Source organism: Ceratotherium simum, chromosome 9, assembly GCF_057802395.1.
Source record: "Ceratotherium simum simum isolate JZ-2026a chromosome 9, ASM5780239v1, whole genome shotgun sequence".
NCBI lineage: Eukaryota > Metazoa > Chordata > Mammalia > Perissodactyla > Rhinocerotidae > Ceratotherium > Ceratotherium simum.
In genome coordinates this window covers 48,069,772-48,082,406 of record NC_141908.1, presented here as the reverse complement: position 1 = coordinate 48,082,406, position 12,635 = coordinate 48,069,772, and the positions used below count along the sequence as shown (strand labels likewise).

At 40.3% G+C, this 12,635-nt stretch overlaps 1 protein-coding gene across 1 annotated transcript in view; it reads left to right on the top strand.

Annotated features, from left to right (window-relative positions):
• The window catches only part of STK39 (serine/threonine kinase 39), a 278,513-nt gene that overhangs the window by 254,256 nt on the left and 11,622 nt on the right, over nucleotides 1–12,635 (top strand). The gene's annotated exons all lie outside the window — the stretch shown is intronic.

The window sequence follows — 12,635 nt, the reverse complement described above, 5'->3', positions numbered from 1 at the left end:
ATGAACACTGGCTGTACGTGTATAAGGCTTTTCATTTTAAAACATATAAAAAAGTTGACATATTTACTGATATGTTCAATTCTAATCAGCACATCACATGACTGCTAAAATAGTTTTACTTTTACAAAGCCAAACCAAAATTTTAGATTCCTTTTTCCAAACGTTGATAAGCAATGATACTGTTTTTCGGAATGTTTAGTTAACATCGTTATTAACTGGTGTGATATTTAAAACCCTTTTCCTACAAGACAAAGTCCATGCTCCTTGGTGGACGAGGGCTAGATGACTGGCCTCTGTCCTCACCTGTGTCTCCCACAATCCCTCAGCTCCAGCCTCGCTCCGGCGTGCTGAACCCCTTCATTACAGCTCTCAGGATTGTTCTTCCTCCACCTGGAATGCTCCCACTCACCTGGCAAACGCCTGCTCTTCTTTCCGGACATAGATTAAGGATTGCTTCTTCCTGGAATCCTACCCAGAACCCTCCAGGCGATTTGCCTCCGTGCTGTCCTTGCTTATTCCTGCCCCTCCAGCAGCGCTCATGGGATTGTGCTGTAATCATTGGTTTATGAATCTGCCCACACACTACACAAGGCAAGGTTTGCACTACTTATGTTTGTATCTCCCCACATCTAGCAGGAACACCAGCTTATGGTACATACTTTCGTAAGAATTTGTTTAATAACTGAATGATCATAGTACACATATTGGAACACACACTTGCTTTAAAAAAAAAGTCATGGATCTTAATAGGCAATAGCTTGAATTGCCTTGTACACAACTTCTCAACACTCCGTCCCCAACCTGTGGCCCACAACACAGAGGGGGTGAGTGCTCTGTGGTCTGCTCACGACCTACTTTGTCATGATGAAATATACATCTGAAGGATCTTTGAATAAGTACTACTGGCCAGCCTCCTTGAGACACTGGAGGGTTGGAAACAGCAGAAATTAGGAGCCAGAAAGCTTTGAGTTTTCAAGTTGGGATGGGAGCAGGCAGAGGAAGGTAGGAGAACATAGCCCAAATCCATATTATAATTTAGGGAGAGCAGACCCAGGGCATATTGTCAGGGTAGAAGGGATCATCTTATAAGAGTGCCACGTACCCAGCTTCCAGTGTCTGGGAGACTTCGTGCAGAAGGAAGGGATGAGAATGTCCCAAGTTCAATGCACTATAATCAGAAGGTACACTCAAATGCCTGAATTCCTTATGTGTTTAGTCAAATTCTAGAGACAAAGAGAGGCTCCGTCCCTTGATTCCACAGTAAAGGAGAATCATTCCATCTCTACTAGTTTCTAATTGCCTAAAATTTCTTTACCATGAAATCCATCCTTCTATCTGTAATGAGAAATCAAGGCTCAAATGTAATTGCAAATCCTGGAAGAGTTAACCTAGTATCTTTGAGAAAATATACTGCTAGTTTATTTTCATTTATTCATTCATTCATTCCATAATTATTTATGTGCACCTTCTGTGGGCCAGACCCTGTCCTGAGTGTTAGTGTACATAGTGAACTGAATAGACCTTGTCTCTGTCTTCATGCTACTTTGGCCTGTGCTAGTTGGAGAGGGGGAAGAGGTTTATAAACCTCTAATAAAGTCAAGGAGGTTACTTGTGTGTGGGATGGGGTGAGCAATGTAAAGTGGAAGCTGGAGGTCTGGAAAAACAAGCTTTTCTCATTTCACCATGATGAACTATACATATCTTCATCTTTGTGGAGGAAAATACCAGCTTCTGCAAAAGTACTTCTTATTCTTGGCAACCAGGTTCTACTCACAGATCTTTCATTTGTTGATTAATTTAGCACCTAGTGGGTGCCAGGCTCAGTGTTGGGTACTGACTGAGTGTTGGGAATGTAGAGGCAACAGATGGTGTCTGCTTTCAGGGAGCCCCAGGCTAGCTCCCTTCTACGTAGGGTGACCATATCAATTTATCCTGCAAACAGGACGTTTCTGAGCATATGGGATGAAAAGGCATCCCTCCAGGGTGATATGTAAACATACCTTCTCCAGCTGCACCTGTTAAGTCATTTTCTTCAGGAACAGCCTTTTAAAAGTAACTGCGCCTCTTAAAGGAGATCCTGATGCTTCTTCAGCCAACTTGTGTCTCCTGGTGCTCTTGGGAGTCAGTGATATAACTGCAGCCCCCAGGGTGGGTGGTAAATATTGACATTTTGTGGTTTACATGGCCTTCTGGAGAAACAAATTCAGTACTTTTTGTTAAACACATGCTCTTTAAAAGTTTATTGGTATTAAAAGGGTTTAATGCAAAATAGAAAAGGATTACTAAATAAGAAAATAAATAGTTGTAGACTGATCCCATACAACAAATCTCAGAACCACTCTAACAAGAATGTTCAGCCTATCTTCTCTCTGCTCCGTGGCAGGACTGGTCAGCTTTTAATTTCTGCACATATTTTATGTGCGCTAACCTCTGATTTCCCAGTGACTCTACCAACTGGTGGCCTGACAGCTTTCTGTGTCTTGCGGGCTGCACAGTGGACCTCAGCACAACCTGCTGGTACCTCAAATTTCTGGCAGCGACATCAGCATTGCCTGTCTCTCCCTCCACCACCCTAACCAGAGAAGTTAGCTGTCCCTGGTCACTCCGTTTATGTTATCAGTAAATTTCCCATGCTGTCCTTTAAAGAGAGGTGGAGTTACCTTGCATCAGGACGGGAGGATGGGAGAGGGAGTAGGGGAGAAGGTAATGGAGATGGCCTTTCAGATGTAACCATCTGTTAAAGTGAGGCCTTTTTTCAGTGCATTTGTATCCCACGCTTTACTAGCTAAGATCAAAGCTGCAGGTACAAAGTAAAAGTCAGCCAAACCCATCCCAGCTTATTTTCATGCAACAATTAACAATGATTTGTTAAAAAATTAAAAAGACACGACAAATGTTGAATGAGGCACTAGGACAAGAAGCTTCTTTATGAAGTATTTAATTTTTGTATTCCGTAAGCTCTTTTTCACATTCCTGTGGTAATTTCTCTCTTCATCTCTTATTCTACCATTGATTGTGAAGTTTTTGCAAAAAGTTCCATTTAAACATTTTTCCTTCTTGTTAGAGGCACTATATATCCCAGTCAGCCAGTTTTCTTTTACTTGATCCAAACTGATCCATCAAGGATGGTGGAGGAAGGAGGGGCAGGTTAATATTATGTTGGGAACAGTCAAAGTAGGGCTGCTCAAAGAGTGATCTGTGCACCAGCTTGTGCTGAAGTGTCAACCAGCTACGTTATTAAGCACATTGTCTAGTTCAACTGACTTCTTTTTTTTGGTAGCAAGACTTGCTCACTGAAGGAAGCAATGGTTGATTTACATTCTGGAAGCACTCCGTACCTCATGTGGACCGGTAAACATGTTGGCAGCTGGCTACTTGGAGTTTCACTGGTCTAAGGCACAGGGAAGATAATTTTCCAAAGTCTCACATTAAGTATTATGAGCAAGATTAGATTTCAAGTCCTTTATTTTTTAGGCTATGGGCTAACCTAGAGTGAAGTCCCAGTCAACCCTTAAATTGATTTGATTTCTTAAAGAAGTGAATTATTCAGCCTTGTTCTATACCTTTCACTGACTACTAAATCCTTACTTTAAATGCTCTGGAATATATCACAAATTAAAAAAAGAAATAACTCAATAAATGGAGATAAGATAGATGTCTTTCTCTGGGGCAGTGCTGTATAATATAAACAAAAGCCCAGCTCTCTCCCCATCTGCCTGGGCTGCCACATGTGTGAGAAATGTTTCTGTTTGGAAGGCTGCCACTACGTGCCAGGCTCAGAGGCCTTCAGGTTCCTCCACTGTTTGTGCCAGATGGCTCTGCCTCAGTTGGCTGCATTGGCCCATAATTTAAGTAGCATTCCTCATATCAGCGTGTTTACTGTCTGATTAATTTTAACTTTTCCAAAGCTTTTCCCAGTCCAGAAGCCACTAGGTTAAATCTCAAGATCTGTATGTCCTAGTAATATGTGACTATTAAAAAACCTCTTTATAAAACAGATCAAGGTAAAGCGAGAGTGCCAAGAAGAAAAAGTTGATCCTATGAAGTTAAGTGTTCCATTTCCCTTTAGCATATTTCCTCTGACTAATTAGAACCTTTCTAAAATTCATATGGTTTGACAAGGTTGTAAAGACAGCTTATTTCTGTAAGTGTTTTTATTTTTAATCAAGTGATTATAGGCATTGAAGGAGACACAATTGTTTTTAGTCTTATCCATAGACTATATGGAGAGCAGTTGCCATGTTGCCTTAATTTGTAGTACTTGCTGCATATGTCTTCCTCAACAGTGGTTGTGAGATTGTCATCAGAATCCTAGGGTATGTTTTGCCTTCATGCCTTATATACATATAGTCTTGTTAATATTTCCAGAATGTGCTCCTGGGTATAAGACTCTTCTTTTGGAATAGAGACATCTAGTATAATTAAATGAGACCTTACTGCTATCGACAGCAAAGACCTGGAAAGGCTTTTCTTTGTGCTTCTAGAAATCAAAATTGGCTGGATTTCCTATGTCTGATCTCTTCTGCCTTCCATGATATGATCATTTTCTTCTCTTCTTTGTTTAATTCTACTCACACTTATGACCTACACATTTAAATCCCACATTTAAAAAAAAAAATGGAAGAGGGTTGAGGTTTCTGAACTGTACAGGAAGCTCTAGGAGATGTTCCAAGATGTGGGCTAATGCTACTTGGGCTCTGTCTGATATATATATATGTTTTATTCATTTACTGGATGAACCAGAAGAAGATCTGATAAGTACTCTCTGAACACCTTACCTCTTGGATGAAGAAACGCCTATGGTTCCTGAACAAAAGCTTTTGGTTCTTTTTGGAAAAGCCTACTTAACCCAGAAAAACTACACTTGCATTTGTGGAAACGCTTACTACTTTCATGTCAGAAAGTGGCAGTAAAAAGACTCCACCAAATATGCACATGGAAAGATGCTCTATTAGGAAAATGCAAATTAAAACTACAATGAGATACCACTACCCATTAATTACAATGGCTAAAATTAAAACAACTGATCATACTAAGTGTTGACAAGTGTGTAAGAAACTGGACCTCGCATACACTGCTGGTGGGAATATAAAAATGGTACAGTCACCCTAGAAAACATCTTGGCAATTTCTTTAAAAGTTAAACAGACATCTACCATATGATCCAGCCATTCTACTCCTGGGTATCTACCCTAGTGAAAGGAATGTATGTCTATGCAAAGACTTGTGCATGAATGTTGGTAACAGCTTTATTTATAACAGGAAAACGTGGAAACGACCCAAATGTCCATCAAGAGGTGACAATATAAACGAACTGTGGTATATCCATACAATGGAATACTACTTAACAATAAAAAGGAATGAGTTATTGATATATGCTGCAACATGGATGGATTTCAAAATAATTACGATGTGTGAGAAAATCCAGGCAAAATGGGTATATACTATGATGACTCCACTTGTATAAAATCTTAGAAAATACAAACTAATCTATAGTTACAGAAAACAGATCACTGGTTTTCTGGAGAGAGTAGAAAGAGGGGCAGGGAGGGGAAGGCGGGGGGAATTACCAAGGATCTGTGGACATTTATGGATATGGTAGATATGTTCATTATCTTGCTTGTGGTGATGATTTTGCTGGTGTATACATATGTCAAAACTCATCAAATTGCACACTTTAAATATATGCAATTTATTGTATGTCAGTTATTCTTTAGTAAGGCTGTTATAAAAACAAACCAAAGGCCCCACCTCTAAGCTGCTTATATTAGTGTAAGAGGAGATGTTAGTAAGCGTTTGGGACAGTGATTGTTAAGATTATAAAGGACATGATCCCATTGAGAATCTTGAAAAAACTACACACCCTCTCCTCAGAAATGTGCACACAAGTTTTGCCTACAATTTAGAGGGTTCCAATACTAAAAATTCCTGGTTAAGACACCTATAGAATTCTTCATATTTTTTGAAGAACCAAAGTACTTTTCAACAGCTGTGTCTACCAAGCAGTAATCCTCTTTGTTTTTCCAAAGCAAGTAAGTTAATTTTTACCTTCATCTCAGATGAATGTTGGATATTCTTAGCCAGCATGACTTTAAAGTGTAGCCGTTCTTCATATAGTATTTTTATTTTTTTTTGCTTTCTTCATCCTCATTGTAAAGAGGAATTAAACTGTAAATGTACTGGTATATTATCTCCACCAGCTAAATAAGGCTACGATTTCATTGATTATACCATTTCATTGTTTTCAAAGTGAACAATAATAACATAATGATTATTGGACACTTCCATTACCACACGATGGTCCAGTTCATAAAACTCTACCATAAACACCATAAAGGAAATTCAGGATCAAAAGATCAATTTTATGATTATATTTTAAAAGGCAGATTCAATACCTGCCAGTTTATCTATTCCAAACTGCTTCAGACTTGTTATGCCAAGATAATACTAATAAACTGGAATTTACCCGAACCTTGAGAATGGCAAGTGTATTTCTCTTTCTTTTATTTCCCATAATCCTTTTGTGCTATATGTAAATAATACTAATTACTCAAGTCTGTTTGACATTTTGGTCTCAAAGGCTGCTTGCTTATAGTACCCGTAACATTTCTAAAATCTCTTCTGCTTTTTCTCACCATCCAGAATTCTAATTCTGAGTGAAATGCAAAGAAAATTTACATATAATATACTCATTTCCTCCTTTTCCTCTAATATTTTATTTATCATTTACAGTCTCTTATAAATTTAATAATGGAAATGGCTTCTAAGGTGATTGTACCATGTCTGTCCATGGAGTCTTAAGGTTTCCCAAGGAAAAGATTCAGGGACATAGATTTGCTGGCAAGTAGTTTTTTGAGAAATGCTTTCATGACCAACATCTGTGAGGGAGTAAAGGAATTAGAATTTGGCAGATGGAGGAATTAAATTGCCACTCAACCACAGCAAAAGCCGCAGATGATCCCCCAGGGAGCTTTGGATCCGAAATAACCCTGGCTATTGTCCTGCTCTGAGGCAGTGGGGCCTTTCTGCTCCATGGCCAGTCATTGGCTGTAGGCTGCCTTTGGTGAGTGGGTCTGGCCTTAGGTTGAGACCACTCTCTTTGGCCAAGGAGAACTCCCAAAGAGAGATGAAGCTGAGAGTTATCAGCCACCAATAACCCCAGCAGATGGGAGGACAGTTGCCTCTTTCCTGAAGAGAAGGTCTGGACTGCACACCACAGTGTCCACTACAGTCCACCTCTTGTACTGCTTGGATCTACCTGGGAATAGTTTCTCCAGGAGTGGTTGGTCTCTTTTCCTGGGGAAGAGCTTTAAGAGGGAAGGTTAGTAGTATGATTTTTAGTCCCCAGTGATGTGCATCATGTCCATCCTCTACTCTCCCTTGTGGATTCCCTTCGTCTGGGCTCCCACCTATGCTAGTCTGGGTGGTTTAGCTGGGGAGTGACCTAGACTCTCATCTCTGAAAAAAAAACAAATGAAAAATGGTCAGTCTTGCTGGCTGGTTCCTTATAGAGGAAAGGGGGTGGAGGTAGTAGAGATGAAAAGAAGTAAACAGTTTCAAATATTGAGTAAAGGCAAAACTGTTAGAAATTGCTGATGGGTTAGATGTAACAGATGAGAGGAATAGATCATCAAGATAAATCCTAGGTTTCAGTTCAAGATGGCAATGTAGGAGGATCCTGAACTCACCTCCTCCCATGGGCACACTGAATCTACAGCTACATATGGAATAGTTTCCTCTGAAAGAAACCCAACATCTAGCTGAGCAATTCCTACATTTCAGGTGAACGAGAAAAGACCCACAACAAAACAGGTAGGAGAGGCGGAGACACAGTCTCGCCGTAAACTCTATCCCTGGTGCAGTAACCTACAATTGGGAGGTAACTCACAACTCCAGGCTCTTTCTGAGAAGTAAAGGATTTGAACCCCACATCTGGCACCCCAGCTTTAAAGACCTGCGCCTGAGAGACGAGCTCCCAAAACATCTAGCATTGAAAGCCAACAGGGCTTGCGACCACAAGACCCACAAGGCTATAGCGAACTGAGAAATGGTTCTTAAAGGGCTTCCGTGGACTCACTATGGCTGCACCCCAGGGCCCAGTGTGTGGTAATGGATGTTAACTAGACTTATTATGGTGATCATTTCGTAATATATACATACATTGAATCAATATGTTACATCTGAAACTAATATAGTGTTATAGGTCAGTTATATCAAGTAAAAAAGAGAGAAAAATGGCTAATCTTTAAAGTGATATTTGCCTAGGATACCCAGTATTCATTTTAGATGAGTCAAGAGTTAATTTATTTGTTTTGGGAAAACAAATGGGATTATTGCTTAGGAGATTTCTAAGATATGAATAATTCTTCTATAAGAGGGTCTTAACCTGGCATTTTTAGAGTCTTGGAACCCTCTAAATTGACACTCACTATATGGCGGGCACTAGGAACATAGCAGTGAACAAGACAGACACAGTTCCTGCACTCGCCGGAGCTTATGTTCTGGGTATGTGGGAGTAAGTGAAGGGCCATACCCAAAATAATTCATACATACATAGCATGTCTGGTGGTGATAAGCGCTATGAAAAAGAAAAATCTTGGATAAAGAAATAGAGAGTGAGGCAGTGGTCGGGATGTTGATAGGGTAGCCAGCGACATTTGACCAGAAACTGGAAGGAAGGGAGGGACTCAGTCACGGAGGAGGAGCGTTTCCAGCAGAAGGAATGGTAGGTACAGAGGGTCTTGAGTGGCAGCCTGCTTTGAATGCCCAAGGATCAGCATGAAGGCTATTGTGGCTGGAGCAGGGGCAGCAAGAATAAATGGTGAGGGGTGAGTCAGAGATGGAGCAGGAGGCCTGACCAGGTGGGTTTTACTCTGAGCTGGAAAGCTATGAGAGAAGAGAAAAGTAGCATAGTCTGATTACATGTTAGAAGGCTCATCAGCCTGCTGGGTGGAAGCTAGGCCACTGAGGGACTAGGATGGAAGCAGGGAGGCAATTGGCTATTATACAAGTCTAGACAAGAGATAATGGTGGCCATACATGGGTAGTAGCAGTGGAGGTCATGAGAATTTATGAGTCTCTGTATATGTGGATATATTTCAAAGATAAACCTTTTGCAGAGATGAATAAGATTTTGTCTCGGTTATCAAAGAATTTGAATCTAGTGGGGAAGTCAGATCTGTAACGGATTATTCAGCACACAATGTAAGAGTAGTGGTAGAGGTTTAGAGGAGGGGGGTGGTTATGGAGCCCTTCCTGGGAAACGCCAGGGTAGGAAATGGCGAAAAATAAACTGGAGAAGTAGGTTAGGCAAGACTACGGAGGGTCTCATAGCCCACATTGGAAACTGGGACTTTATCCTGACATTGATGTGAATAATTAAACGATATCACCCAAGGGGGCAACACATTCCAATTATGACTCAGACTCTCCAAGTAACTCTGGTGAGTGTAAGAAAGAGGGCTTGTGAGGAGTTAAGGATGAAAGGCAACAAAGCCAGTTAAGATATGCAGTTGTCCAGGGTACAGATAATAAGCTAATATTTATTATGCACTTGCTATACATCAAGCATTAGTCTGAGCACTTTATGTGCATTAACTCAATTAATCCTCAAAACAACCCTATCAGGTAGGCACTATTAATATCTACATTTTACAGATGCATAGACTCAAGCACGAAGAGGCTAAGTAAACCTGCCCAAGTTGATGGGCCACAGCTCTAAGCAGGAGGCAGGATTTGAACCCAAGCATTCTGGCTGGAGAATTCAGGCTCTCACACACTATGCTACACTCATCTCTTGAAGATAAGAGCCAGAGATTTAGAGAAAGTAACAGGGCAGGTCTCTTCTATTTTGTCCCAAACTGAATTGTTAATTAGCCATAATTTTGCATTAGTGTGATAGTAGTATCCATAAGAAACCCTCCGTCATATCATCTCCTCTTCTCCTTATTTAGAGCTTGGGTTCTCTTTTGGCATCCATGTCTCTTTCTTTCTTTGCAATCTCATGTTGCCTTTCTGCAGCAATGCAGTGTACGGAGCAGATGCTCAGGGTGTGTCTGTGGATAAAACAATATGGCAACGTCATCACCTTGTCAGGTAACTCATGTCTACGCTTCTGTCTTATCTCAGAATTTCTTACTAAAGGAATACATCAGACTTGGTGTTCATTGTGTGCTTTTCCCCACAGCTTTTGTTTGGGAATAGCTCAAATTAAATAAATTAACTCACTGCCACCAAAACATCAGTACCACGTGAGATTGTTGTGAAATCCACTGGTATCTAGGGAGAAAGGTGTATCTTGCAACTAATCACTTGGAATACAAACACAGACTGTAAATAGTCGTTATATAACTGTTACTTTTCTAACTGTCAAAATGTGGAGAATTTGAGTAGTACAAGGAGTTTATAGAGAAAACAGTTTCTGGAGACTGTCTGACTTAGTTTGCCAGAGAAATGTCGGCTCTGCTGCCTTGCCTCTGACAGATTACCCCCAGACAATCTTATTTCCTTCTCTGGTTAGGTTCAGAGCGATATTGAGCCTCAGCGTCTTTTTCCTGTGATTGTTAATGATATTATTACAGTTTCATAAAGCACAATACTTACCGTACCTTAGGCCAAATGTTATCCAAAAGAGCTGATGGAAACTTCTTGCCCTGACAGGGATTCAAGCCGAAAGTGTGACGCAGGGACACCAAAATAGCAAGAAATAGATAGCTCACACAAAGGCATCATATAGTCCCAGTGATAGGGCAAGGGGGCCATGATCCCTGGGGCCTCAGTGAGTAAATTTTGTGTCCTGTGTGGCCAAAAGACAGAGAAAGCACATGTGACTGAAGACAGTGGGCTGGGAGGAGGGAAGAGACAAGCTCAAGGAAGATAACCAGAGTTTGCGCCATAAACCAGGGGAATGAGTTTTATTTGGGAAAACCAAGAGGGATTGGAAATGAGTTGATGGCCACTGAGTAAGCAGAGTTCAGAAGCCCCATAGTTTTTGGAAACTAGAGTACCTTAAAACATGAAGTTCAATGTTATCAGCACATATTTGAGAAGCTCTAAAGTAACATCCAGCCCTACCCAGCCCTTCCTTCTCAGCTCACGTTCCAGGTAAGGAGCATTTTTATTTTTGAAATCCAGGTGCACAGTCAGGAGAAGAGGGAAAACAGTGACACCGATCTTTTTAATGAGCATTGCTACTGGAAGAGAAATTAGCATCACCCTGAATTTTATGTGATGTCAGTTAAGTGAAGGTATTTTATAGCACTTTACAACAAATTAGAATCAACTAAATTGAAAATAAGCCTAGCACCTGGGATAAGTAATCAGGTAAGTGGCCAGTTTTGCTATTTTTGCTTTGAGCTGAAGATAGAATTTGAATTTCTAATGTCCCAGAGGTGTAGGATTCACAATTGGGGAGCAAGCTTTCTGGGATGATTGTTTAAGATGCTAGCAGCTCAGTCTTGCCCTTCAGTCTACAACTTGCTTAGCCATCTTCCTTGGAAATTGGCCCTAGCACGTATGTGTGTACACCAGAGAGAGGGTTGTGAATTAGTGTAGGAGAGAGCGCTGCTTTTGGCTGCGTATTAGAGAGCAGCCTGGAAATAGATGACCCAGAACAAGGCAGTACATCATCCACATTAACTGAGAGTGTCTAATGAAAGGACTGAAATTTGTATGAAGACTTTATGGCCACTCATGAAATAAGCCCAAATCAGAGGAACTATTAGAACACTTTTATGTTTTAAGAAAATGGTGACTGTGTTCAGTTGCTGCAATTTGCATATAGTCAGAATGCCCTGACATCATAAATACTGGCTTTGGTGGACAGAATTTTATAGCAGAGCTTTTCACTCCATGAGCCAATGTTTTTTGCACCGATTACTAGATGATTTTAATGTCTGAAATATGTTCAGGAAACTGTTAAGGAGGCCAAAAGAAGCTTGGCGATGGTAACCATACTAAGGTTGGTGGCCCAAGGTATAACTGATGTGTAAGTTTGCTTGTGTGGGCAAAAGAAAGGGAGAAAAAGATGAGGGGAGAGAAGGGAGTTACCATAAATGAAACTTTGCAGATCGCTCAGAATGGAAGTATTAAGAGGGCAACAGATGAAGATAAAATGATGCTTGTAATTATGGTTTATAAAGAGAAATAGGCCATACCAAGTATATAATTTTCACTTTTTTTCCTCCTCTGCAGCTGTTGGATTAAATGAAAAAAACTAATCTGCACAAAATCCATGTATCTAGGTTGTTTTCAGTCAACCTTAGAGAAACAAAATTTGCTCAGATTTCTTTCTACTCTCTACTTACAAACTTTCTGCTTGAAACACTTTTCTCAAAAGACTTATGTTTACTATTTTATCTTAATTTTTTAAAAATATTCAGATAACTTTTCAGATACCTAATTACTGAAGCAGCAGATAATTTACTCATGAAAAATAAAGTGATGAACAGGACCATCTCCCCTAATTTCTTCAATAGTACTAACTTCTCCTTCCCTAACCAATAGCACTTACTTGACTTTCGGTACTTTGTACTTGAGGTTTGGATATGGAAAGAGCAAGGTTTTAAATTTCCATCATCGTCACCTTTTGATAATTCTGTTCATAAGCAGTACCCTAAGCCAAAGGAGTGAGCAGGG